Source organism: Cetorhinus maximus, chromosome 5, assembly GCF_964194155.1.
Source record: "Cetorhinus maximus chromosome 5, sCetMax3.hap1.1, whole genome shotgun sequence".
NCBI lineage: Eukaryota > Metazoa > Chordata > Chondrichthyes > Lamniformes > Cetorhinidae > Cetorhinus > Cetorhinus maximus.
Genome location: NC_135883.1, coordinates 57,961,578 through 57,987,633, shown reverse-complemented (window position 1 = coordinate 57,987,633; position 26,056 = coordinate 57,961,578). Strand labels below are relative to the sequence as shown.

At 42.5% G+C, this 26,056-nt stretch overlaps 1 protein-coding gene across 1 annotated transcript in view; it reads right to left on the bottom strand.

Moving 5' to 3' along the window:
- The window catches only part of cln8 (CLN8 transmembrane ER and ERGIC protein), a 41,508-nt gene that overhangs the window by 5,791 nt on the left and 9,661 nt on the right, over positions 1 to 26,056 (bottom strand). The gene's annotated exons all lie outside the window — the stretch shown is intronic.

Here is a 26,056-nt window from a genome sequence, read left to right as displayed (position 1 = left end):
CTGCCTTCACCAGACACAACTTATCCAGCAGGGATCACTACATAGCTATCAGGAATAGGATTTTCAATTTTTGCCTCACCCTAATCCAAGGGTCCAATGTTAAAAGCTGCAGCCCCCACCACTGACCTTACTGAAATTGCCTAACATCGTGAAGATCGTACATTAAATCAAGGATCCTAGTCCGCATGACTATATCTTATTAGGTGGTGCAGTTACCCACTCAGCCTTGGGTGGGGAGCGTGGGGGGAGGGGATAGTTTGTGGAATCATGATGTAGAGTTTCTCCTCCAGTGCGTTGGCTTTTAAAGGCACAATGAAGCCAAAATGAACATAAAATTTAGCCTTTTGCACGTTAATAGCAAATTATGTTCAGCAAATCAAGTTTCTGGGATCTTGTAAGAAACATCCTGTTAGAAGCTGGCCATGCCAATGGGAGCTTCTACTAATTATCCATGTTTGCAGGATTTTGAGTCTTCTTGTGGACACAAGGAGACTAATAGGGATGTTTTAAAAGCTTTTGAATGTAATTTTAAAAATGTACTAATAAGCTGACGACTGTACACCAATTCTATATATTTTTTAAACTTTCAGCAATTTAAAATCAGGTTACTCATAGGTAGTGGATTGGCACTGTGAATAAAACTTTTCTTTGTGATAAATGCACCTTCAGCTATTCATAATACTGCACAAAGTTACTACTTTCAAATATATCAATGAACATTTTAAGAGCAAATTCTTTTAAAAGAATGTTTTAAAATTCTGGCCAGTTATGCTGGCTCATGTCAGATTTCACATTAAGTTTGAGTGGAAACCTGAGGGAGAAAAGATAGTTTGGAGTTGGGGGGTAGGGAGGCAATTTGAGAACCACTGACACTCAGATCACCGATTTCACCCCAAACAGAAACCTATAGTAACATGCATATATTTGCAATCAGTATTTAATGCCTTCCTTTGTCATTTGAGTAATACCAAACTATATCCGCATAAAAATAAAAGCAAAATACTGCAGATGTTGGAAATCTGAAATAAAAACAGAAAATGCTGTAAAAATTCAGATCTGGCAGCGTTTGTGGAGAGAAAAACTGTGTTAACGTCTCAAGTCTGTATGACACTTCTTCAGAGCTGAAGAGAGGTAGAAATGTGATGGGTTTTATGCTGTTGATGCGGGAGGGGGAGGATCTTCTTCTTCTTATCGTGTCCACGGACAGTCTATACATGGCCCAGCCAGAACTGGACACATTTTTGCGCCTTGTTGTTGAATTCGGCAAGATCTGCAACAGTGCAGGGTTCCTCTAGCGATAGGCATTGCAGGAGATGTTGCATAGTCTGTGGCTCAGTTCCACATTCACAAGTTATCGGGCTGGTTGTATATCCCCATTTGCTTAGTGACACCTTTGAACGACCTACACCAGTCCTAAGTCGGTTAAGGCCTTCCAGGTTGCCCAATTGCAATTAGCTCCTGGGGGAAGGCTTTCATCCGGTAGAATTTCCATCACTGGGGGTTGTTCGAGACTGGCGAGCCAGTCTTTCCACAAGGTGATGCGGGCTTCAGATGGGGTTGATTGTAATGGAACAACACTGTTCATGAAGCTCTTCCTTGACTTTAGGTGGCTGGGTGTAGGTGTATGACCATGTAGAGGGTGCCTCTGGTCTGATGTCTGGCGGAGTTGCTCTTTTTTGCTGGCTACCATTCTTCTTATATCAGGGGGAGCGATACCTGCCAGGATATATAGGCTGTTGGTGTTTGTTGGTTTTAAGCAACCTGTGATAAGTTGGCAGCTTGCATTCAGAACGGCATCCATCTTCTTAGCATGAGTAGATCTTTCCCTTGCAGGGCAGGCGTATTCGGCAGTGGAATAGCAAAGAGCAAGTGCACTGGTTCGCAATGTTTTCGAGCTTGCTCCCATTTTGTGTTAGTGAGCTTATTCTGGATGTTGTTTCGTGTGCTCACTTTTGCCTCTGTCTTTTCGATGTGGTTCTTGAAGGTGAGGCATCTGTCAAGGGTGACTCCTAAGTAGATAGGGTGCTCGCAATGCGTCAGTGTTGCTCCACACCAGGTTACTTTAAGCTGGCATTTGACTTCACGGTTTCTGAGCTGGAATGCACAAACTTGCGTCTTTGATGGGTTTGCGCGAAGGTGGTTTTCTTCATAGTAGGATGTTAGTCCCTCCAAGGCCTCAGAAAGCGTTTTCTTCACGGTGTTAAAATCAGTGCTTTGGGCAGTGACACATAAGTTATCAAGGGGAGGATAAAGTTGGAGCACGTGGAGCAAAATAAAAGGTCAGGGAAAGGTTGGAGGTCAGGAGAGATAAAATGGCAAGGATGTCATGGACACAAGACGAAGGGAGTAGTAATGATAGTGCTAAAAACTAAAACAGGTGTTAATAGTAGAAGGGTCAGCACTTTCTGAAAGCAAAACATGAGAGAACACAAGATACAGACTGGCACTGGGGTGGGGTGGGGTGGGGGGAATGGGAAAAATGTCCAACTGTAGAATATATTGAGGAAAGACGGACAAAAATTGATACACTGATGGAAACTCATACAATAGCCAGAAAGCAGAAACATTACTTTCCCGATGATTGGTCTATGATGTCAAATAGCTCTTCCAATCTAAACATTAATGGCTTGGATTATCATATAATATTAGATACAAGTTACTTTTTAAATTATCTAGGTAAATGTATTTGGTATACATAGGTATATGTCACTCAATACTCTATGGTTGCAGCACTTGAATGTCACCAGGTAGATGCTACAAACATACTGCATAAAAACACCTGCATGAAGTATATATGCAGCACTTTCAATGCCACATTACAATACAAAGCACCCACAAAATTGGTAAGTATTTCTGATAAAATAATCTCAATAAAAAAGTAGGTCCCAGAACACAAGTCCTGTAGAACTTTTAACTCCTTGATTCACAATTGTGAATTTTACTTCTAACACACAAACACTCAATTAACCAGAAGCTAATTTTAAGGCAATAATTGCAAAAGCTGTTTTAACAGATTGAAATACAAATATTAGACAGGATTGAGAATACAAAACAAAAGTGCACAATGCTGAGTTGTTGCATCAAGAGATGTAGGGCCAAAACTAAGTCCATATGGTTTTATTTTATACCTAACAAAATCAATTTACAAGAGATTTCTAACTTGGAACAGTCCATTTTGGCTTTATGTACATACAAGTTTTTTGAACCATCTATAATGTTGCCACTCCTCAAACCTTAATTTTTCTGGATACTATTCCTTTTGAAAATATTATGAAGAACTTTTACATCAGGCAGAGGGAATTAAACAGGAAGAATGTGTGTTAAATCAAGCAGATGTTATTTTTTCATTAATTTATTCATGGGATGTGCCTGGTCACTGGCTAGGCCAGCATTTACTGCCCATCTCTAATTGTCCTTGAAAGGTGGTGGTGAGCTGCTTTCTTGAACCGCTGCAATCCATGTGCAGGTACACCCACAGTGCTGTTAGGTGGAGAGTTCCAGGATTTTGACCCAGCGATCATGAAGGAATAGTGACATTGTTCCAAAGTCAGCATGGAGTGTGGCTGGAGGGAAACTTGGAGCTGGTGATGTTCACATACATCTGCTGCTCTTGTCTTTCTAGATGATAGGTCACAGGTTTGGGAGGTGCTATTGAAAAATCCTTGGTGAATTGTTGCTGTGCATCTTGTAGATGATACACACTGCAGCCACATTGTGCTGGTGGCGGAGGAGGGAGTGAATATTTAAATATGGTAGGTGGGATCCCATCAAGTGGGCCATTTAGTCTTGGATGGTACCGAGCTGAGTGCTGATGAAGCTAAACTCATCCACACAAGTGGAGAGTATTCCATCACACTCCTGACTTATGTCTCTCAGATTTTGGAATGGCTTTGCAGAACCAGGAGCTGAGTCACTTGCCACAAAATAGCCAGCCTCTCACCTGTTCTTAAAGCCACAGTATTTATCTGGTTGATAGTTTTAGTCAATGGTGGCTCCCATGATGTTGATGATGGGGGTGCTGATGCTGGTAATGCTGTTGAATATCAAAGGGAGGCGGTTAAGCTCTCTCTTGTTGGAAATGGTCATTGCCTGGCGCTTATATGGCATGAATATTACTAATCAGCCCAAGCCTAGCTGCACATGGTCAGGGGCTACTTCATTACCTAAAAAATATTGTGAATGGAACTAAACAGTATGCAATCATCAGTGATCATCCCCGCTTCTCACCTTGTGATGGATGAAAACTCACTGACAAAGCAGATGAAGCTGTTGGGCCCCAGGACACTGCCTAAGGAAGTGATATCCTGCAGCCGAGATGATTGGCCTCCAACACCCGCAACCATGGGGAGATTTTCCCCATGTTGGGTGGGCCAGTCGGGAGCGGGCGTGGGTCAATCGCTGCCCACAATTGGCTCCACGCCACCATTTTACGTGGGGAGGCCAATTAAGGCCCGCCCAGCAAATGCACGGCCGGTAGCGCTCAGCGCTATCTGTATGGGCAGGGAGAGGAGGGAGAGTTGAGGCCTGTGCTCTTTCACGCATGCATGCGGAAGAGCGCAGAAATCTCCGAGGCACGGAGCTGCCTCAGGGAGATTAAGTTCATATTGAAATCTTTAAATAAAGATAAAAATTATTTAGACATGTGCCCTCATGTGATAGTGTCACGAGCTGGGACATTTTATGAATTGTTCAAAAATTTTTTTATTGATTTTACTAAACCTTGGAATCCTCATCCCGCCCGTGGATGAGGTTTCCTGAAAAATGCGAAGGCTGCTTGGGCTCTTCGCCTGCCCACCAACCTTAAGGTTGCATGGGCAGCTCTGTTAATTATCTGAATTAGTTTCCTAATGGCCTTAACAGGCCTTTGACAGTTCGGCGGGCACGCAGCTGTCCCGGCGTGCACCCGCCGAACAAAAGACCCGATTGACACGCATTGGCGTCGGGACGCACGCCCAACCTCACACTGTGTGATTTTACATGTCGGCATGCTGGGCCCGCCCCCACAAACCGACGTGAAAATTCTGGCCCCTGTTCCTTCATCCATCCTCCACTCACCTCATCTTAGGAATTTAACTTTTTTGTCCATGTTTGGGCCAAGGCTGTAATGAGGTCTGGAGTCAAGTAGTCCTGGCAGAACCCAAACTGAACATCAGCGTGCAGGTTTTTGGTGAGCAAGTGCTGCTTGATAGCACTGACGACTACACCTTCTATCACTTTGCTGATGATTGAGAGTAGGACAGTTTAACACTTATGGCTGAAGACTGTTGCAAAAGCTTCAGCCCTATCTTTGGCACTCGTGCTGGACTCTGCAATCATTTAGGCAAGGGATGTTCATTGAGCCTCCTTCTCCCTTCTAGTTGTCTAGCTTTCCACCACTATTTAGGACTGGCTGTAACAAGTCTGCAGAGCTTTGCTTTGATCCATTGGTTGTGGGATTGCTTGGTGTTCTATAGGATGCTGCTTGTCCTGTTAAGCATGCGCGTAGTCCTATGTTGTGGCTTCAGCGGGTTGGTGTTCCTTTTGTGCTCCACAGTGGATTTAAGCTGGTTGTTTCTGCTGGCAGCTGATTCACGAAGCTCCTACCTCAGTCAGATGCATTAACATTTGCTAATGATGTCTATAGAATTCCAGTGACATTTAAAGGAAAGTACAAACTCAGTATAAAACCTTTCAGCTAACAGAGGAAGCTTTAAAGAGCACGTTTTAAATTTACCTTTGTGAGGCCAGGAGGAGCAGGAATTAGCCAGCAGCACAGTGTCTCCTGCCTACACAATATGGCCGTCTGCGCATGTGCACTGGTCCATGCAGACATTACTCTGTCGCGCCCAAAGTTTGGGTTTTGTAGGCAGGAAATGTATGCAGGTCTTAATGTCTTAATCAGCATTAAAAAGCAAACACTGAATGACAATGAATGAATTTCAATCCAGCAGCATCAGGTCTATGAAATCTTGTTCTGCTGCCAGTCTGATTCAAACAGTAAACATGGCAGAGAAACAGCAGAACTGTGTCATAATCAGAGTCATAGAGGTCTACAGCACAGAAAAAGGCCCTTTGGCCCATCGAGTCTGCACCAGTCAGACAAGTACCTAGTTATTCTAATCTCATTTTCCAGCACTAGGCCCATAGCCTTGTGTGCCATGGCATCGCAAGTGCACATCCAAATATTTCTTAAATGTTATGAGTGTTTCTGCCTCTACCACCCTTTCAGACAGTGAGTTCCAGATTCCCACCACCCTCAGGGTGAAAAAATTCTTCCTCACATCCCCTCTAAACCTCCTGCCCCCTTACCTTAAATCTATGCCCCCTGGTTATTGATCCCTCCACCAAGGGGAAAAGTTACTTCCTGTCTACTCTATCTATGCCCCTCATAATTTTATACACCTCAATCATGTCCCCCCTCAATCTCCTCTGCTCCAGGGAAAATAACCCCAGTCTATCCAATCTCTCCTCATAACTAAAACTCTCCAGCCCAGGCAACATCCTGGTAAATCTCCTCTGCACTCTCTCTAGTGCAATCACATCCTTCCTATAATGCGGATTCCAGGACTGCATGCAATACTCTAGCTGTGGTCTAACCAGCGTTTTATACTGTTCCAGCATTATCTCCCTGCTCTTATATTCTATGCCTCGGCTAATAAAGGCAAGTATCCCATATGCCTTCTTAACCACTTTATCTACCTGTCCTACTACCTTAAGGGACCAGTGGACAGGCACACCAAGATCCCTCTGATCCTCGGTACTTCTCAGGGTCATACCATTCATCGTGTATTCCCATGCCTTGTTTGTCCTGCCCAGGTGCATCACCTCACACTTATCCCCATTAAATTCCATGTGCCACTGATCAGCCCGTCTATATCCTCCTGTAATCTAAGGCTTTCCTCCACATTATTTACCACCCTACCAATTTTTGTGTCATCCGCAAACTTACTGATCAACCCTTCTACATTCAAGTCTGAATCGTTTATATATACCACAAAGAGCAAGGGATCCAATACCGATCCCTGTGGAACCCCACTGGACACAGGCATCCAGTCACAAAAACACCCCTCGACCATCACCCTCTGCTTCCTGCCACTCAGCCAATTCTGGATCCAATTTGCCTTGGATCCCATGGGCTCTTACCTTCGTTATCAGTCTCCCATGCAGGACCTTATCAAAAGCCTTGCTGATGGCCAAGTAGACTAAATGCATTGCCCTCATCTGCACACCTGGTCACCTCTTCAAAAAATTCAATTAAATTGGTCAGACATGACCTCCCCTTAACAAAACCATGCTGACTATCCTCGATTAATCCCTGCCTCTCCAAGTGTAGATTAATTCTGTCCCTCAGAATTGCTTCCTATAACTTCCCCACCACTGAGGTTAAACTGACTGGCCTGTAGTTCTCTGGTTTATCCTTTCCTCCCTTCTTGAATAATGGTACCACACTGGCTGTCCTCCAGTCCTTTGGCACCTCTCCTGTGGCCAAAGATGTATTGAAAATTATGCCAGAATGCATACAATTGGCAGCAAACAGTCATTAACCACTGCAGCAGCAGTGTTTGACCCTCATCTTACCCCCATCATTTCAAATATTCTTTAATTTGTCAATATTTGATAAGGAAAAAGGTCTGCTAATATTGCATCCAAGGGGGGAGACAGTGCATTGTGGTATTAGGACTGGATATGTATTCCAGAGACCCAGAGTAATACTCTGGGGACCTGGGTTCAAATCCCACCATTTCAGTTGATGAAATTTGAATTCAATAAAAATCTGAAATTAAAAGTCTGATGATGACCAAGAAACCATTGCTGATTGTTGTAAAGACTCATCTGGTTCACTAATGTCCTTTAGGGAAGGAAATCTGCCATCCTTACCTGGTCTGGCCTACATGTGACTCCAGACTCTCAACAATGTGGTTGACTCTTAAATGCCCTCTAAACAAGGGCAATTGGGCGTGGGCAATAATGCTGGCCTAGCCAGCAATGCCCACATCCCATGAACAAATAAAAAGAAAGTGGCACTAGCTAATGAGTATCCTCTATCTTGACAGCTGGCAAAATTCCATATTGCACAGTGTTAGTTTTCATGTCCATGTAGAAAAAGCAGGGATTCTGTATCCCTTTGGTAGATTCTTCCTCTGCCCTCCAGTTTCAGTGCTTCATAGGCTCAGACCTTAATGGTGTAATTCTAACATATCACAAACTTTCTAAAGCAGCTCTGAAGGAAGGTCATGCAAACTCGAAACGTTAACTTTGTTTTTTCCCTCTCCACAGATGCCGTCAGACCTGCTGAGTTTTACCAGCATTTTCTGTTTTTGTTTCAGATTGCTAGCATCCGCAGTATTTTGCTTTTGTCTAGAGTAGTTTCTTGGTTCATAACTTTTCCTAGAATTTGGAACAGTACTTTAAAATGAGTCACAATGTTTCCTAAACCAAACGTCATGTAACCTTAGCATTTTCCTCCAACAGTGAAAGCCTTGACCTTTTAGAGATATGCATTGGTTCCCTGAAAAATGCCAAGAGTTCTGAGGAAGTACTGTGGTAAAACTAAGTTCCTGAAAACTAATACATTCTAACAAATCTATTCAAAGATATTCCTGTGTTTTTTTAAAAAGACAACAGTAGTTTTCACATTCCTAGATGTTGAATCATGAATAAAACTGTCTTTTAACCATTTATAACACATTCGGTTTGAGAGTGAGAAATGTGGATCCATAACAAACTTAACTAAAGGCAATTATAAGGGTATGAAGACAGAGTTTGCTAAAGTGGACTGGAAAATAGATTAAAAGGCAAGATGGTAGAGAAGCAGTGGCAGGCATCTAAGGAGATATTTCAGAACTCTCAATAAATATATATTCCCTAGAGGGAGAAAGACTCAACCAGAAGGATTCACCATCCAAAGCGAGATAAGGAAATTAAGGGTGGTATCAAATTGAAAATAAAAGGTGTATAATGCTGTAAAGACTAGTGGTACGTCAGAAGATTGAGAAAGTTTTAAAAATCAGCAAAGGATGACTAAGAAAAAATGAGAGAAATTGGAGTATGAGAGAAAACTGGCAAGAAATATAAGTCACAGTAAAAGCTTCTACAAGGGTATAAAAAGGAGAAGAGCAGTTAAAATGAGCATTGATTCCTTGTAGGGTGACACTGAGGAATTAATACTGGGAAACAAGGGAATGGCAAAGTCACTGAACAATTTGTACCCATCTTCACGTTGGAAGACATACAAAGCACCCAAGAATAGTAGAAAATCAAGAGGCAAAAGGGAGGGAGGAACGTGAAACAATCATTCACTAGAGAAAAAATAATGGGAAAACTAATGGGACTCAAGGTTGACAAACCCCCTGGACCTGATGGCTCACATCCTAGTGTACTAGAAGATGTGGCTGCAGAGATAGTGGATGCATTTGTTGTAATCTTCCAAAATTCCCTAGATTCTGGAAAGGTCTCATATCAGATTGGAAAAGTGCAAATGTAACAGCTCTGTTCAAGAAAGGAGGGAGACAGAAAGCAGGAAACTATAGGCCAGGTAGCCTAAGGTCTGTCATTGGGAAATGCAGGAATCCATTATTAGAGAGGTAGCAGCAGGACATTTAGAAAATAATACTATCAGGCAGTGTCAACATGGTTTTGTAAAAAGGAAATCGTGTTTGGCAAATTTATTACAGTTGTTTGAGGATCTACCAAGCAGGGCGGATAAAGGGGAACCAATAGATCTAGCATATTTCAATTTCCAAAAGGCATTTGATAAGGTGCCATATAGAAGGTTACGACACAAGCTAAGTTCTCATTGTGTTGGGGGTGATATATAAGCAAGGATAGGCGACTGGCTAAGTAACAGGAAAGAGAGTTGGAATAAATGGGTCATTTTCACAATAGGAAACAAACTAGTGGAATGCCACAGGGATCAGTGTTGGGGCCTCAACTATTTACAATCTATACTAATGAATTGGACTGTATTGTAGCCAAATTTGCTGACAATTCGAAGATAGGTAGGAAAGCAAGTTGTAAGGAGGATACAAAGAGTCTGCAAAAGGATATAGACATGTGAGTGGGCAAAAGTTTGGCAGATGGAAATGTGAGGTTGTGCACTTTGGTAGGAACATAAAAGCAGAATATTATTTTAATGGAGAGAAACTGCATCGGGACCTAGGTATCCATGATCACATTACAAAAAAATCAGCATGTAGGAACAGCAAGTCGTTAGGAAGGCAAATGGAATCTTGGCCTTTATTGCAAGGGGGATGGAGTTGAAAAGTAGAGAAGTCTTGCTACAGCTATACAGGGCATTGGTGAGACTATACCAAGAGTACTGTGTACAGTTTTGGTCGCCTTACTTAAGGAGGGACATACTTGCATTAGAAACAGTTCAAAGAAGGTTCACCAGGCTTATTCCCAAGATGAGGAGATTGTCTTATGAGGAAAAGTTGAGCAGGTTATGTATATACTCACTAGAGTTTAGAAGAATGAGAGGTGATCTTATTGAAACATACAAAATTCTGAGGGGGCTTGGCAGGGTAGATGCTGAAAGGATGTTTCCCCTCATGGGGAAATCTAGAACTAGGTAACACTGTTTCATAATAAAGGTTCTCCTATTTACAATGGAGATGAGAAGGAATTTTTTCTCAGAGGGTCGTTAGTCTTTGGAATTCTCCTCCCCAGACAGCAGTGGAGGCTAGGTCACTAAATATAATCAAGGTTGAGTTAGGCAGATTTTTGATTGACAAGGGAGCCAAGGGTTATGAAGGGCAGGCAGGAAAGAAGAGTTAAGGGCACGTCAGGTCAGCCATGATCTTATTGAATGGTGAAGCCGGAACGAGGGGCCAAATGGCCTACCCCTGTTCCTATTTCTAATGTTTTTATGTAACTCTTAAGCATGATTCACAGCAAGGGCACAATTAATCTTTTAAAATTTATTTCTGACTGGACGTGGGCATCACAGTTAGACTGGCATTTACTGCCCACCCCCAATTGCTCGAGAGGGTGGTGGTGAGCTAATTTCTTGAACCTCTGCAGTCCACGTGATGTAGGTGCACCCACAGTACTGTTTGGGAGTTACAGGATTTTGACCCGGCGACAGTGAAGGAATGGCGCGATATATTCTAAGTCAGGATGGTGTGTGCTTTGGAGGGTAATTTGCAGGTGGTGGTGTTCCCATCCATCTGCTGCCCTTGTCCTTCTAGGTGTTAGGGGTTGCAGGTTTAGAAGGTGCAGTCAAAGGAGCCTTGGTGAGTTGCTGCAGTGCATCTTGTAGATGGTACCCACTGCTGTCACTGTGCATTGGTGGTGGAGGGAGTGAATGTTTAAGATGGTGGATAGGGTGCCAATCAAGTGGGCTGCTTTGTCCAGGATGGCGTTGAGATTGAATATTGTTGGAGCTGTACTCATCCAGGCAAGTGGAGAGTATTCCATCACATTCCTGACTTGTGCCTTGTAGATTGTGGACAGGCTTTGGGAAGTCAGGAGGTGAGTTACTCGCCACAGAATTCCCAGTCCCTGACCTACTCTTGTAACCACAGTATTTATATGGCTAGTCCAGTTCAGTTTCTGGCCAATGGCAACCCTCCGGTATGTTGATAGTGGGGGATTCAGCAATGGTAATACCATTGAATGTCAAGGGGAGATGGTTAGATTCTCTCTTGTTAGGGAGGGTCATTGCCTGACACTTGTGTGGTGCGGTTGTAAAAGGTTAAAACAAACCTTTCAATGGATAATTAAGGCACATACAGCACTCATTTTAAATTTTGGGCTGCACAACACATATGGCATGCAATACTTTTGGGAAGGATTTATTGATGTCTTTTCAGTCCAGGGCCTTAACTGGAGCTACCCAAAAAAACTTGCCAGCCCACAGTATATTTATTAAGTGATGCCACTTCCCTTATGCTAGCCAACTTTTAGGTCTTAGACTACAGCTGACTGTTCCTGCCCCTGTACATATGGGAGCTTTATATAGTGCATGATGGCTGCAGGTGTCCTTGCAACTTAGGCGACATCTATCCTGCTGCTGACTCATCCTTCAAAGGCAGTTTCCTCCATTACCATATTGGTTTTGCAGAAATGGTTGTTGGCATCTTAGTTGGTGAAATCCAATAGGCAATGCTAGCTCCTGATCACTCCAGCATGCCTAATTTCACACAATACCACATCCAGCATAACATACTGGGATTAGGCATTTCAGAATGGTCAGTCAGGCAGTCACATTCCATTGTGATAAGTAAGGATCTTTGGCACAATGTCCTCTGGAAGGAGCTGCCTCTACCAGTGCAATGTTGCCATAGCTCATACATTACCCTCTCTTGTATATGTGAAGATACTGGAAGACACAAGGCTCCTCTCAACTAGCTTGCCCTGCCATTACTCTGCAGCTGCTCCTCTTCAAGTATTATTTTTATAGATACATGTCTGGAAACTCTGTAGGCCATTTAGATTCTCAATTATGGATCTGTTCATTATCAGTTTCCTGCCAGATTTCCATGACTGTGTTGAGGACTTGAATATCAGCATAATCCTGGGCTCAAAATGGCATGGTGCCTTTTACCACCCACTTTTACACATGCAGATGAAAGTACCACCTGCTTCCAATGGAAGCTTCATAATTCCAACCCCATGTCCAAGCAAAGTATTTTATTGGGTTCACAAACAAGAAGAATCTTCTTAGCATAATAGATTTCCAACAGACTTCCTGGCCTTTACCATACAAAATGGGGGCTCCATAAAAACCAAAATCCTCCCCATGGTTCTTGAGGAAACTGGAGTATAGTTTATATAATGAAGACAGATAGAATGGGCCCAATTTTCACCCATTCAAAACGCACCCTCTTGTACAAAGTTAAAATCAGGCCCATTATATCTCTCCCCCAACATATTGGCCTGGATTTTGTGGTAAAAATAATGGTGAGTCTAATCAATACTCAGTGTTATTAAAGAGCACACCAGGTAGAAGCTTCAGCTTTCCAAGTGTGGAAGCTGCAGAATTTGCAAGTCTGATTTACCTACTCCTCTACAAGTGTCGCTAGACCAGCATCTCACCAAGGGATTCAACATTGAAATACATAATGCTCATGAAGTTGTGGTACCTACACACCTGGTACACAGTAAACAGTAGTTCAGGTTTAAAAACAAAAAACTACTGCAGATGCTGGAAATCCAAAACAAAAACAGAATTACCTGGAAAAACTCAGCAGGTCTGGCAGCATCGGCAGAGAAGAAAAGAGTTGACGTTTTGAGTTCTCATGACTCTTCAACAGAACTGAGTAAAATTAGGAGAGGGGTGAAATATAAGCTGGTTTAAGAATATTGGAGGTGAGTAAAAAGATCCGTTGAACGGGGAGAGGACTCCTGCCCAAAGAAGTGAGCACGGAGACGAAGACGGCGGAAGAAGAGTTCAGCATCATGCCGAGCCCGAAATTCATTGAGATGAGGGCGTAAGGGTATGAAACTAAGTCCTTTGCTGAGCACTGAACGTTCAGCATCGGAGAGGGGAAGGTCAGGGGGTATAGTGAATTCACGGCCGGGGCTGGGATTGGAAGATGGGGTGGGGACGGAGGGACAGGCAGGGGTCGAGGGTCCTAGATGGGTGTTGGTGTCGATGAGTTGTAGGAGCTTGCGTTCCTTAGCACTTGAGAGAAAGAGAAAAAGTTTCTTGTTGAGGCGTCGGATGAGACGAAGAATAAAATGAAACTGGGGGCACGTGCAGCTTTGAAAAAGGGTGCGGCGGTGCTGCTGGAGGGAGAGGTCGAGTGTGTTCATATGGCGGCGCATGGCACTGAGTGTGGATCTCAGAATGCGACGGGAACAGCAGTCCGAGAAACGTTTTATGTCCCGGAGATACCTGTAATCCTAGGTGGGTTCGAAACAAGAGGGATGGAATTTCAGTTGAAATCCACGTGGGGTAAGTCGGAGACGGAGACAGTCACTGAGAAAGGAAATATGGCTGTGAAAGCGGGTTTTAGTAAACACCTTGTCAAACACCAGGAGAGAAATGGAAAACAATGAAGAAGAACAAGGCAGAAGAGAGATACGAAAATCCTGTCGGAGAGCAGAGCAGTACTTCTTCAAGGTAGGCATTTCTTGAAGAGGAGTGGCAGTAAATTAAACACAGAGATAAAAACAAAAAACTACTGCGGATGCTGGAAATCCAAAACAAAAACAGAATCAGCAGGTCTGGCAGCATCGGCGGAGAAGAAAAGAGTTGACGTTTCGAGTCCTCATGACCCTTCAACAGAACTGAGTAAAATTAGGAGAGGGGTGAAATATAAGCTGGTTTAAGGTGGATGTCCGGTGGGGCGGGGGGGGGGTAGTTCAGGCTTGTCCATTCATGTGTAAGGGAATTTCTAAACAGCATGTTAAATCTTAATTACTGCCAAACAATCTCTCTGACACTGAAAGTTTACTTCTATAAATGTAAGTCTCATTCCTTTAGATTTTAATTATTGTTGGAGATCTAAAAAAAAATTTATTTTTACATCTCATCTCTTTCTTGCTCTCTTTTTTTCTATATGATTTGACATTTAATTAAGTGTTCTAATTTACGCTTCCTGCTTTGGCGCTGCATGCCACAAAGATTCTTCAGTCTGATTGGTTAAAGACAAAGCTATTGCTTGTCCTGTTTGCACAGGTCCCAGATTTCCTGCAGAGCACTTTGGCTTTCTATTACTGCAATTTGCACTGTAATGGCGCACAGAAATCCCGTAGGAAATTTTAAGTGTTATGAACGGTGACCATTGTTTGTTCACCACTGACTGGATAATCTAGACCATAACCTGCCAACAAGGGGCTTAGTTTAGACGAATGCACATCAGGCCTTGAACTGGATGTTGGGTTGGACCATCACACTGGAGCTCATACAATTTTGTTGCCTAATATGACTATCAATTTTGTTGGCGCTCAGTGAAGGTAACTTGAGTCGCCAGAGATTCAGCCACTCAAATATTTATTGCTCCAAGTTGATGCTACTGCAGGCAGAATTCTCTGCAAAAGTTGTAGTGTAACATGTAGTTTAAACTCATTGCTCATTATTAGTCTTTTCCTCATTTTTCCTCTCTGGTTTCTCTTCCCCCACAAAGCTACCCAATCAAAACAGCAGTCTGATAAATATAGAAATTTCAATGAACCACAAAAGTGAACTGCATGCTGCACCATTTTAACTGACAAAAGTAGTTAACCTGAATATCTCTAACCAAATATGGACTTGTGCCTTGCTACTTGACAGGAATACAAGATCTAAGCCATTTGAAGAACTCTTACGTTATTGATTATAAACATCCCTTATCCATTACTGACATAACCAATAAGGATTCAAGAAGTCGATTTGCAATTAATTAAATGCAATTCTTACATTAAAATGGACCTTTTTCTCCAACTACTTTTGTAAGCAACATAATCTCATATGTCTCATTTTAGAGCTTAAATGCAAGAAACCTACCTTAGAAAACAGGTTTTTTTTTTAAGCAGACAAATGAGAGGTTGTGGAATGTATTACCAGCATTAGGGATTGGAAGTGAAACCATGCCAACATTTAAGAATCGACTAGACAAGTTGTTGAAAGAAAAGGGAATAGAGAAATATTGGAACAGAGGAGGCAAACCAAGCTAAGATTACAGCTGATGTGGAGGATAAATGCCAACATGGGCTGGCTGGGCTGAACAGCTGGTTTATATGATATAATTCCTATGGAATGCCATAAGAATAAAACCTACAATGAGAAATGTTAGGTTACATGGCCCTGAATGTGTGTGTTTGCATGTAACGGACAAGGCAGAACAGATTCCTTTTTTTTCTGAATTGGAGCATAACCCAAGAAAGTGCATAAATCTTTGTACAGGGCAAGTGAAGAGATCAAATACTGCCCACTGTGGGCACTTCATAATTCACTAGAAATTCATCTTAATCGCCATCTACCTGGGTTTTATGAGGGGTATGCCAGAATCTAATCTTCTGGGTTTGCTCTAGTGATAATAAAAAGTGGTGGGTGATTTTTATTTTCATTCCAAGTGGAAAACACATTTGTGGGCAGATTGAGGAGAAGAGATCATAAGCAGGTTCAGTGCCTGTTTACTGCATTACTGAATTCCCAGAGGAAAACTAATGATCATCTTTCAATACTGTATAAAATATGCAAATGAACTTTGTACTTGTGACTTTTTGTAACCCCCCCTGTTTAAGAAGGGAGTGAGGCAAAAGACGGGAAATTACAGGCTGATTAGCCTGGCCTTGGTCGTTGGTAAGATTTTAGAGTCCATTATTAAGGATGAGATTTCAGAATACTTGGAAGTGCATGATAAAATAGGGCAAAGTCAGCATGGTTTCATCAAGTGGAGCTCATGCCTGACAAATCTGTTAGAATTCTTTGAGGAGGTAACGAGCAAGTTAGACAAAGGAGAGCCAATGGATGTTATCTACTTGGACTTCCAGTAGGCCTTTGACAAGGTGCCGCACAGGAGGCTGCTCAGTAAGATAAGAGCCCATGGTGTTAGAGGCAAGGTACTAGCATGGATAGAAGGTTGGCTGTCTGGCAGGAGGCAGAGAGTGGGGATAAGGGTGTCCTTCTCAGGATGACGGCCGGTGACTATTGGAGTTCCGCAGGGGTCAGTGTTGGGACCACAACTTTTCACTTTATACATTAATGATCTAGATGAAGGAAATGAGGGCATCCTGGCTAAGTTTGCAGATGATACAAAGATAGGTGGAGGGACAGGTAGTATTGAGGAGGTGGGGAGGCTGCAGAAGGATTTGGACAGGTTAGGAGAATGGGCAAAGAAGTGGCAGATGGAATACAATGTGGGGAAGTGTGAGGTCATGCACTTTAGTAGGAAGAATAGAGACATAGACTATTTTTTAAATGGGGAGAGAATTCAGAAATCTGGAGTGCAAAGGGACTTGGGAGTCCTACTCCAGGATTCTCTTAAGGTTAACTTGCAGGTTGAGTCGGTAGTTAGGAAGGCAAATGCAATGTTGGCATTTATTTCGAGAGGACTAGAATATAAAAGCAGGGATGTGATGCTGAGGCTTTATAAGGTTCTGGTCAGACCACATTTAGAATATTGTGAGCAATTTTGGGCCCCGTATCTCAGGAAGGATGTGCTGGCCCTGGAGAGGGTCCAAAGGAGGTTCACGAGAACGATCCCAGGAATGAAAGGCTTAACATATGAGGAACGTTTGAGGACTCTGGGTCTATAATCGATGGAGTTTAGAAAGATGAGGGGGGATCTGATTGAAACTTACAGAATACTGAAAGGCCTGGATAGAGTGGACATGGGGAAGATGTTTCCATTAGTAGGAGAGACTAGGACCCGAGGGCACAGCCTCAGAGTAAAGGGAAGACCTTTTAGAACAGAGATGAGGAGAAACTTCTTTAGCCAGAGAGTGGTGAATCTATGGAATTCATTGCCACAGAAGGCTGTGGAGGCCAGGTCATTGAGTGTATATAAAACCGAGATAGATAGGTTTTTGATTGGTAAGGGGATCAAAGGTTACGGGGAGAAGGCGGGAGAATGGGGTTGAGAAACTTATCAGCCATGATTGAATGGCGGAGCAGACTTGATGGGCCGAATGGCCTAATTTCTGCTCCTATGTCTTATGGTCTTTTTTTGTTTTGCAGTTTATGTGGTACTACGCAAGTAAAACTTTTGAAGTGGTGAAAAGGAAATCAGAAGAGAAACTTGTTAGGCATGGTTTCATGCCTCACTCCAGGACTTGAGCATATAGGCTAACACTTACAGAGGCAGTGCTGCACCGTCAGATGCCATTTTTCAGATGAAGTGTTAAAACCATGATCCCCTCTGCTATCTCAGAAGCACGTAAAAAATGTACAGAACTATTTGAAGAGCAGGGGAGTTCTCTCCAATATCCACAACTGAACTGGATGTACTTATTGCGGCCCCAGTCAGGGGCTACTTGTTACATTTTCTTAGCCAAATAAGTGAATAGTGGACACAAATCCTTTGAAGGTTTTTTTTGCTGTAATAAATGAAGTTTAAAATTGTGAACTTCAGCTTACAAGACTGTACCTTCGTATGAAACTTTAAAAAAAACCCAGAAAAATACTATTGCTATTTAATATAAAATGTCACATTTACAGGAATTGCTGATCCATCACAGAATTCTGTCGCTAGTACTGTAGCAGCCTTAATGGGAAGTGAACCAATTTTTACTTTCTCTGCTGGCTTATTCATTTGCCAATGTTGGCACATTCAAAGCTGTGTTGGTTCGTTATGATTTCAAATTAACCTCACAAAGCAAGTAGCTTTATGAATAAATTATTTTGAAACTGTGCAAGTCACTAAGTTCATGGAGAATGAACCTCGGCCTCAGTTTAACGTCTCATCCCTAAATACTGCACTGAAGTGCCAGCTTAAATTAAGTGCTCACGGCTCTGGAGTGGAGCTTGAACCCGGCTCAGAGGCTGCAATTTAGGAAAGTTAACGACACACAAATGAAAGCATAACTTCCAATTTGAAAATTAAACAATTTTAAAGCTTTGTTCATTGAGTGCTATACTGTAAAATATAATAAATAATGGATAGCTAAAAGCAAGCTACAGTGGTGGAATCTGTTTCCAGTATTTCATTCAAGATAAGAGTAAAACTGAACCCCACAGCCAGATTACAAACTATACCACACTCTTAGGTATCAGGTATTAAAATAGGGGTCAACTCAGTTGCTTTGAGCACAATCACCAGGTATCAAGAAGCAATGGTATTAAATTTTACTGGAATAATTATTTGGGTCAAACATAATTAGCTAACGCAAGATTACAATAATGATGTACAATAAATTAATCAAAGGATTCCGGTGACAATATGAAAGATGTCCCCAAAGCTCTAACCACAATTTGAACCCATCAATTAAAGCAACCTTCAAATCATTCTCCAGTATCTGTAAAACAAAATGGGGTTATTATACTGATCAAAGCAAGAAATGTCAATACTCAGGAATGAAAAGTGATCTAAATTTTCTTCTTCCCACGTAGCCATTTATATAGCAGATTCCAACTGAGACTGCCATAATTAATGCTAAATTATAACCATTAATGGTTTTACATTATGGACCTACATACATTAGGAACAGGATTGTCCTTGTTATGCTCAGTCAGCTGTAGTAATAACTTTCTTTTTATTTATTCTTTAACAGGGTATGGGCGTTGCTGGCTAGGCCAGCATTTAATGCCCCTTCCTAACTGCCCAAGGTGGTGGTGGTGAGCTGCCTTCTTGAACTGCTACAGTCCATCTGATGTAGGGACACCCACAGTGTCATTAGGGAGAGAGTTCCAGGATTTTGACTCAGCAACAGTGAAGGATATAGTTCCGAGTCAGGATGGTGAGTGGCTTGGAGGGGAATTTGCAGGTGGTGGTGCTCCCATCCATCTGCTGCCCTTGTCCTACTAGTTGGTAGAAGTCGTGGGTTTGGATGGTGCTGCTAAAGGAGCCTTGCTGAGTTGCTGCAGTGCATCTTGTAGATAGTACAAACTGCTGCCGCTGTACGTTGGTGTTGGAGGGAGTGAATGTTTAAGATGGTGGATGGGGTGCCAATCAAGTGGGCTGCTTTGTCCTGGATGTTGTTGAGCTTCGAGTGTTGTTGGAGCTGCACTCATCCAGGCAAGTGGAGAGTATTCCATCACATTCCTGACTTGTGCCTTGTAGATGATGGACAGGTTTTGGGGAGTCAGGCAATGAGTTACCCACCGCAGGATTCCTAGCCTCTGACCTGCTCTTGTAACCACAGTATTTATATGGCTGGTCCAGTTCAATTTCTGGTCAATGGTAACCCCCAGGATGTTGATAGTTGGGGATTCAGCGATGGTAATGCCATTGAACATCAAGGGTTGACGGTTAGATTTTCTCTTGTTGGAGGTGGTCTTGCCCAGCACTTGTGTGTTGCAAATGTTACTTGCCAGTTATCAGCCCTAGTCTGAACGTTGTCCAGGTCTTGCTACATGTAGACACAGACTGCTTCAATATCTGAGGAGTTGCGAATGGTGCTGAACATTGCACAATCGTCAGCAAACATCCCCACTTCTGACCTTATGATGAAGGGAAGATCATATTCCCCTACCAGAAAAATTTGACATAATTCTGCACACAACACTGTTCATTTACACTCATTTATGATGATCTGCATTCTGAAACAATCATGCAATCATAGTTAGAGAGATGAATGCATGGCTTAAAGGCTGCTGTGGGAGAAGTGGGTTTCGGTTTGTGGGGCACTGGCATCAATACTGGGGAAAGTTGGGGCTGTACCATTGGGACTGTGTTCTCGCAAGCCACTTAACTAGGAAGGTAGAGAGGGCTTTAAACTAAACAAGGAGGGGCTAAGGGATAAAGCTTGGGCAGATGTTGCAAATCATGGGGTAGAGTCACTGCAGGAGAGCAAAGTAGTAATATGAGAAATGAGGGTCAGAGAATGGCAGGAAGGAAAAGAGAAAAAAACCTAACAATGCACCAACAGTCAAGACTACAGTACAAAGATAACAGAAAGGCAAAACTAAAAGCTCTGTATCTGAATGCGTGTAGCATTCATAAAGTAAATGAATTGATAGCGCACATTGAAGTAAATGAATATGATCTGAGCCATTACGGAGATGTAGCTGCAAGATGAGAAGGATTGGGTCCTGAATATTGCAGGGTATATGACATTCAAGAAGAATAGGAAGCTAGGTAAAGGTGGTGGGGTAGCGCTGTTAATCAAGGATGGCATTTATGCAATAGTTAGAGATGACCTTGGTTCACAAGGTCAGGATGTAGAATCAGTTTGAGTGGAGATGAGGAATAGTAGGGGAAAGAAGTCATTTGTGGGAGTGGTCTACAGGCCCCCTAACACTAGCCACAATGTAGGACAAAGTATACAAGAAGAAATATTGAGTGCTTATTATAAAGGGACGGCAATAATCATGTGTGACTTTAATCTACACGTGAACTGGAAAAAAATCAGACTGGCAGTAGTAGCCCGGTGAGGAGTTCATAGAATGTTTTTGAGACAGTTTGTTAGAGCAGCACATTTTGGAACCAACCAGAGAGCAGGTTATATTAGACTTGGTATTGTGTAATGTGACAGGATTAATTAATGGCCTCAGAGTAAAGGTACATTAGGTAGCAGCAACCACAATATGATTGGATTTTACATTCAGTTTGAAAGAGAAAAAGTGTGGGTCTAAGACTAGTATTTTAAACTTAAATATGGGCAACTATGTGGGCATGAGAGCTGAGCAAGCTGAAGTGAACTGGGACACTAGGCTAGAGGGTAGGTCAATAGAGGAGCACTGGGATACTTTTAAGGGGATATTTCAGGATATTCAGAATAAGTATATTTCTTCTATAAAGAAATATTCTAAAGGGAGGAGCCACCATCCGTAGTTAACTAGAGATGTTAAGGAAAGCATCAAACTTAAGGAAAAAGCATGCAACTCCACAAAGATGAATGGAAGGACAGATGATTGGTCAGAATATAAAGAATAGCAAAGAATGACTAAAAGGTTAATCAGGAGAAAGAAATTAGAGTATGAGAAGCTAGCTAGAAATGTAAAAACAGATAGCAAGAGCTTCTTCAGGTATTTAAAAAGGAAAAGAGTATATAAAATATTTTGATCCTCTAGAGAGTGACAGTGGGGAGTTAGTAGTAGATAATAAGAAAATGGCAGATGGAATGAACAAATATTTTGCTTCTGTCTTCATGACAGAAGATACTAAAAAACATTCCAGTGATAGCTGCAAATCAAGAGGTGGAAGAGAGGGGGGAACTGGTGAAATAACAATCACCAGTGAAGCTTTATGGAGCAAAGTGTTGGAGCTGCGGGCTGACAAGTCTCCAGGCCCTGATGGACTTCATCCTAGGGTCTTAAAAGAGGTGGCCAATGAGGTCGTAGACGCGTTGATGTTAATTTTCCAAAAATTGCTAGATTCTGGAAAGGTTCTATCAGGCTGAAAAGTGACAAATATAACCCCTCTTTTCAAGAAGGGAGAGAGGCAGAAAACTATAGGCCAGTTAGCCTGGCATCTGCCATGGGGAAGGTGCTAGAATCGATCATTATGGAGGTTATAGCTGGGCACTTAGAAAAACTCAAGGTAATTGGGAAGAGTCAGCATAGTTTTGTGAAAGGGAAATCATGTTTTATCAATTTATTAGAGTTATTTGAAGGAGTTATTGAGCCATGGATTAAGGGGAGCCTGTAGATGTACTGTACTTGGATTTCCAGAAAGCATTTGATAAGGTGCTACACCAAAGGTTATTGCGGAAAATAAAAGTTCATGGTGCAGAGGGTAACATATTAGCATGGATAGAAGATTGGTTGGCTGGGAGAAAACAGAGTATGCATAAATCATCTTCTGATTGGCAGGATGTAATGAACAGAGTCCCGCAGGGGTCTATGCTGGAGCCTCAATGTTTTACAATTGATATCAATGACTTAGATGAGGGCAGTGAAGGCATGGTAGCTAAATTTGCAGATGACACAAAGATAGGTAGGAAAGTATGTTGTGAAGAGGATATAAGGAGGTTGCAGACAGACAGGTATAGTTTGGGGAGTGGGCAAATATCTGGCAGATGGAGTACAATGTGGGAAAGTGTGAAGTTGTTCAGTTTTGCAGGCAGAATAAAAAAGCAGAGTGTTACTTAAATGGAGAACGACTGCAGAATTCTGAGGTGCAGAGGGATCTAGGTGTTCTCGTGCATGAGTCACAAAAAGTTAGCATGCAGGTACAGCAAGTAATTAAGAAGGCTAATGGAATGCTATCCTTTATTACGAGAGGAATTGAACATAAAAATAAGGATGTTATGCTTCAGTTATACAGGGCATTGGTGAGACCACATCTCGAATACTGTGTTCAGTTTTGGTCTCCTTATTTAACGAAGGATGTTGATGCATTAGAGGCGGTTCAGAGGAGGTTTACTAGATTGATATCTGGGATGAGCGAGTTGTCTTATGAGGAAAGGTTAGACAGACTGGGCTTGTTTCCACTGGAGTTTAGAAGAGTGAGGGGTGAGTTGATTGAAGTATATAAGATCCTGAATGGCCTTGACAAGGTGGACGCGGAAATGATGTTTCCTCTTGCGGGTGAGTCCAGAACTAGGGGGTCACTGTTTTAAAATTAGGGGCACCCTTTTAGGACAGAGATGAGGAGAATTTTTTTCTCTCAAAGGGTTATGCGACTTTGGAACACTGCCTCAGGAGGTGGCAGAAGTGGGGTCATTTACTACCTTTCAGATGTAGGTAGATCGATTCCCTTGCCTAACAAGAATCTAAGGTTACCAGGGGTAGATGGGAATGTGGAATTCATAATACAAACAGATCAGCCATGATCTTATTGAATGGCGGAGCAGGATCAACAGGCCGAATGGTCTACCTCTGCTCCTATTTGTATGTATGTTCACAATCATGAATAGTTATATTACAGGAGGCCATTTTGCCCATCAAGTCTATGCTGAATCTTTGCAAATGCAATTTAGCACTTCCTCTTTTTCCCTGTTGTCCTGCAAATTTCCTCTTTTCAGGTGCTTCTCCAATTTCCTTTTGGAAGCCATGATTGAATCTGCCTCCACCACCTTCTGAGGCAGTGCATTCCATATTCCAACCACTCGCTGCATAAAAAAGTTTTCCTCATTTCACCTTGGGTTTTTTTTTAACCAATCGCCTAAAATCTGTGTTCTTGACCCCTTTGTTTCTATTCTTTCATGGGACGTGGGTGTCGCTGGCTAGGCCAGCATTTATTGCCCATCCCTATCTGCCCTTGTGGTGGTGCTGGTGAGCTGCCTTCCTGAACTGCTGCAGTCCATGTGTTGTAGGTGCACCTTCCACCAATGGGAATAATTTCTCCCTGTCTACTCTGTCTAGGCCTCCTGATTTTGAATGCCTCTACTAAATCTCCTCTCAACCTTCTCTTCTCCAAGCAGAACAGCTCCAGCTTCTCCAATCTATCCATGCATCTGAAATCCCGCATCCCTGGAACCACTCAAACCTTTTCTGCACCCTCTCTAAAAAGTCTGCCTATGTGATGCCCAGAATTGGACATAAACTACATTTGAGGCTGAACCAGTGTTTTACAAAGGCTCATCATAACTACCTTACTTTCTAAATCTATGCCTCCATTTATAAAGCCCAGGATCCCGTATACCTTTTTAACCGCTTTCTCAACTTGCCCTGCCACTTTCAATGATTTGTGCACATGTATCCACAGGACCCTGTACTCTCTTTAGAATTACATCCTTTAGTTTATATTGCCTCTCTTCATTCTTCCTACCGAAATGAATCACTTCACACTTCCCTGCATTAAATTTCATGTCACATGTCTGCTCATTCCACCAGCCTATGTCCTCTTGAAGACTATCACTATCTTCCTCACAGTCCAAAATACCTCAGTGTCGACTACAAATATTGAAATTGTACCCCTTACACCCAAGTCATTAATATCAAGAATAGCAGTGTCCTAGAAATGACCCATAGGGAACCCCACTGTATACCTTCCTCCAGTCCAAAAATCAACCATTCACCACTACTCTGTCATTCAGTCAACTTCATATCCATACTGCCACTGTTCCTTTTATTCCATGGGCTTCAATTTTACTGGTATTAAGTGGCACTTGACTGAATGCCTTTGGGAAGTCCAGCTACACCACATCAACCACATTACCCTCACCAACCTTTTCTGTTACATTTAAAAAACTCAAATCAAGTTGGCTGAACACAAATTGCCTTTAACAAATCCATGCTGGTTTTCGTTAATTGACCTACACTTGTCTGAGTGACACCCCAGAATCGGAGGAGGATTAGATGATTATATCCAGTACTGCTGCAATTTCTACCCTTATTCTGCTCAGCATTAAGAGTTTCAACCTATCTGGCCCTGGTGACTTATCAACATCCAGCCATTCTCATAATACCTCCTCTTTACCAATTTTTAGCCTGTGCAATGTCTCAACTACCTTCTCCTTCACCATCATTCACTATAATTAAGGGGTTTGGAGGTAAGTAAAGTAACAATTCCAAAAAGGCATGATCGTAGAGCTGATGAACCTAGACCACTGAGCGAACTGACACAGCAGGAAGTGGGACAGGCTAGAGCTGCTGGTAGAGAAACGAAAGAAAACCTTGAAGACAGAGCCTGCGTTTCTATCCAAAGGAATGGGGAAAACCGTTCTGCTTATTCCTCTGTGCTACTGCTAAAGGAATTGTATTTGGATTTAAAATAAAAGCAAAAAACTGCAGAAGCTGGAAATCCAAAACAAAAACAAAAACACCTGGAAAAACTCAGCAGGTCTGGCAGCATCTGTGGAGAGGAGCACATTTAAGGTTTCGAGTCCGAATGACCCTTCAACAGAACTAAGGAAAAATAGAAAAGGGGTGAAATATAAGCTGGTTTAAGGGGGGTGGGGGTTGGGACAGGAAGAGCTGGATAGAGGGCCAGTGATAGGTGGAGATAACCAAAAGATGTCACAGACAAAAGGACAAACAGGTGTTGAAGGTGGTGATATTATCTAAAGGAATATGCTAATTAAGGGTAGAAAGCAGGACGAGCAAGGTACAGATAGCCCTAGTGGGAGTGGGGTGGGGTGAAGGAATCGAAAAAGGCTAAAAGGTAGAGATAAAACAATGGATGGAAATACATTTAAAAATAATGGAAATAGGTGGGAAAAGAAAAATCTATATAAATTATTGGAAAAAACAAAAAGGAGGGGGAAAATCGGAAAGGGGGTGGGGATGGAGGAGAGAGTTCATGATCTAAAATCGTTGAACTCAATATTCAGTCCGGAAGGCTGTAAAGTGCCTAGTCGGAAGATGAGATGCTGTTCCTCCAGTTTGCGTTGAGCTTCACTGGAACAATGCAGCAAGCCAAGGACGGACATGCGGGCCTGAGAGCAGGGTGGAGTGTTGAAATGGCAAGCGACAGGGAGGTCTGGGTAATGCTCGCGGACAGACCGAAGGTGTTCTGCAAAGCGGTCACCCAGTCTGCGTTTGGTCTCTCCAATGTAGAGGAAACCGCATTGGGAGCAACGAATGCAGTAGACTAAGTTGAGGGAAGTGCAAGTGAAATGCTGCTTCACTTGAAATGAGTGTTTGGGCCCTTGGACGGTGAGG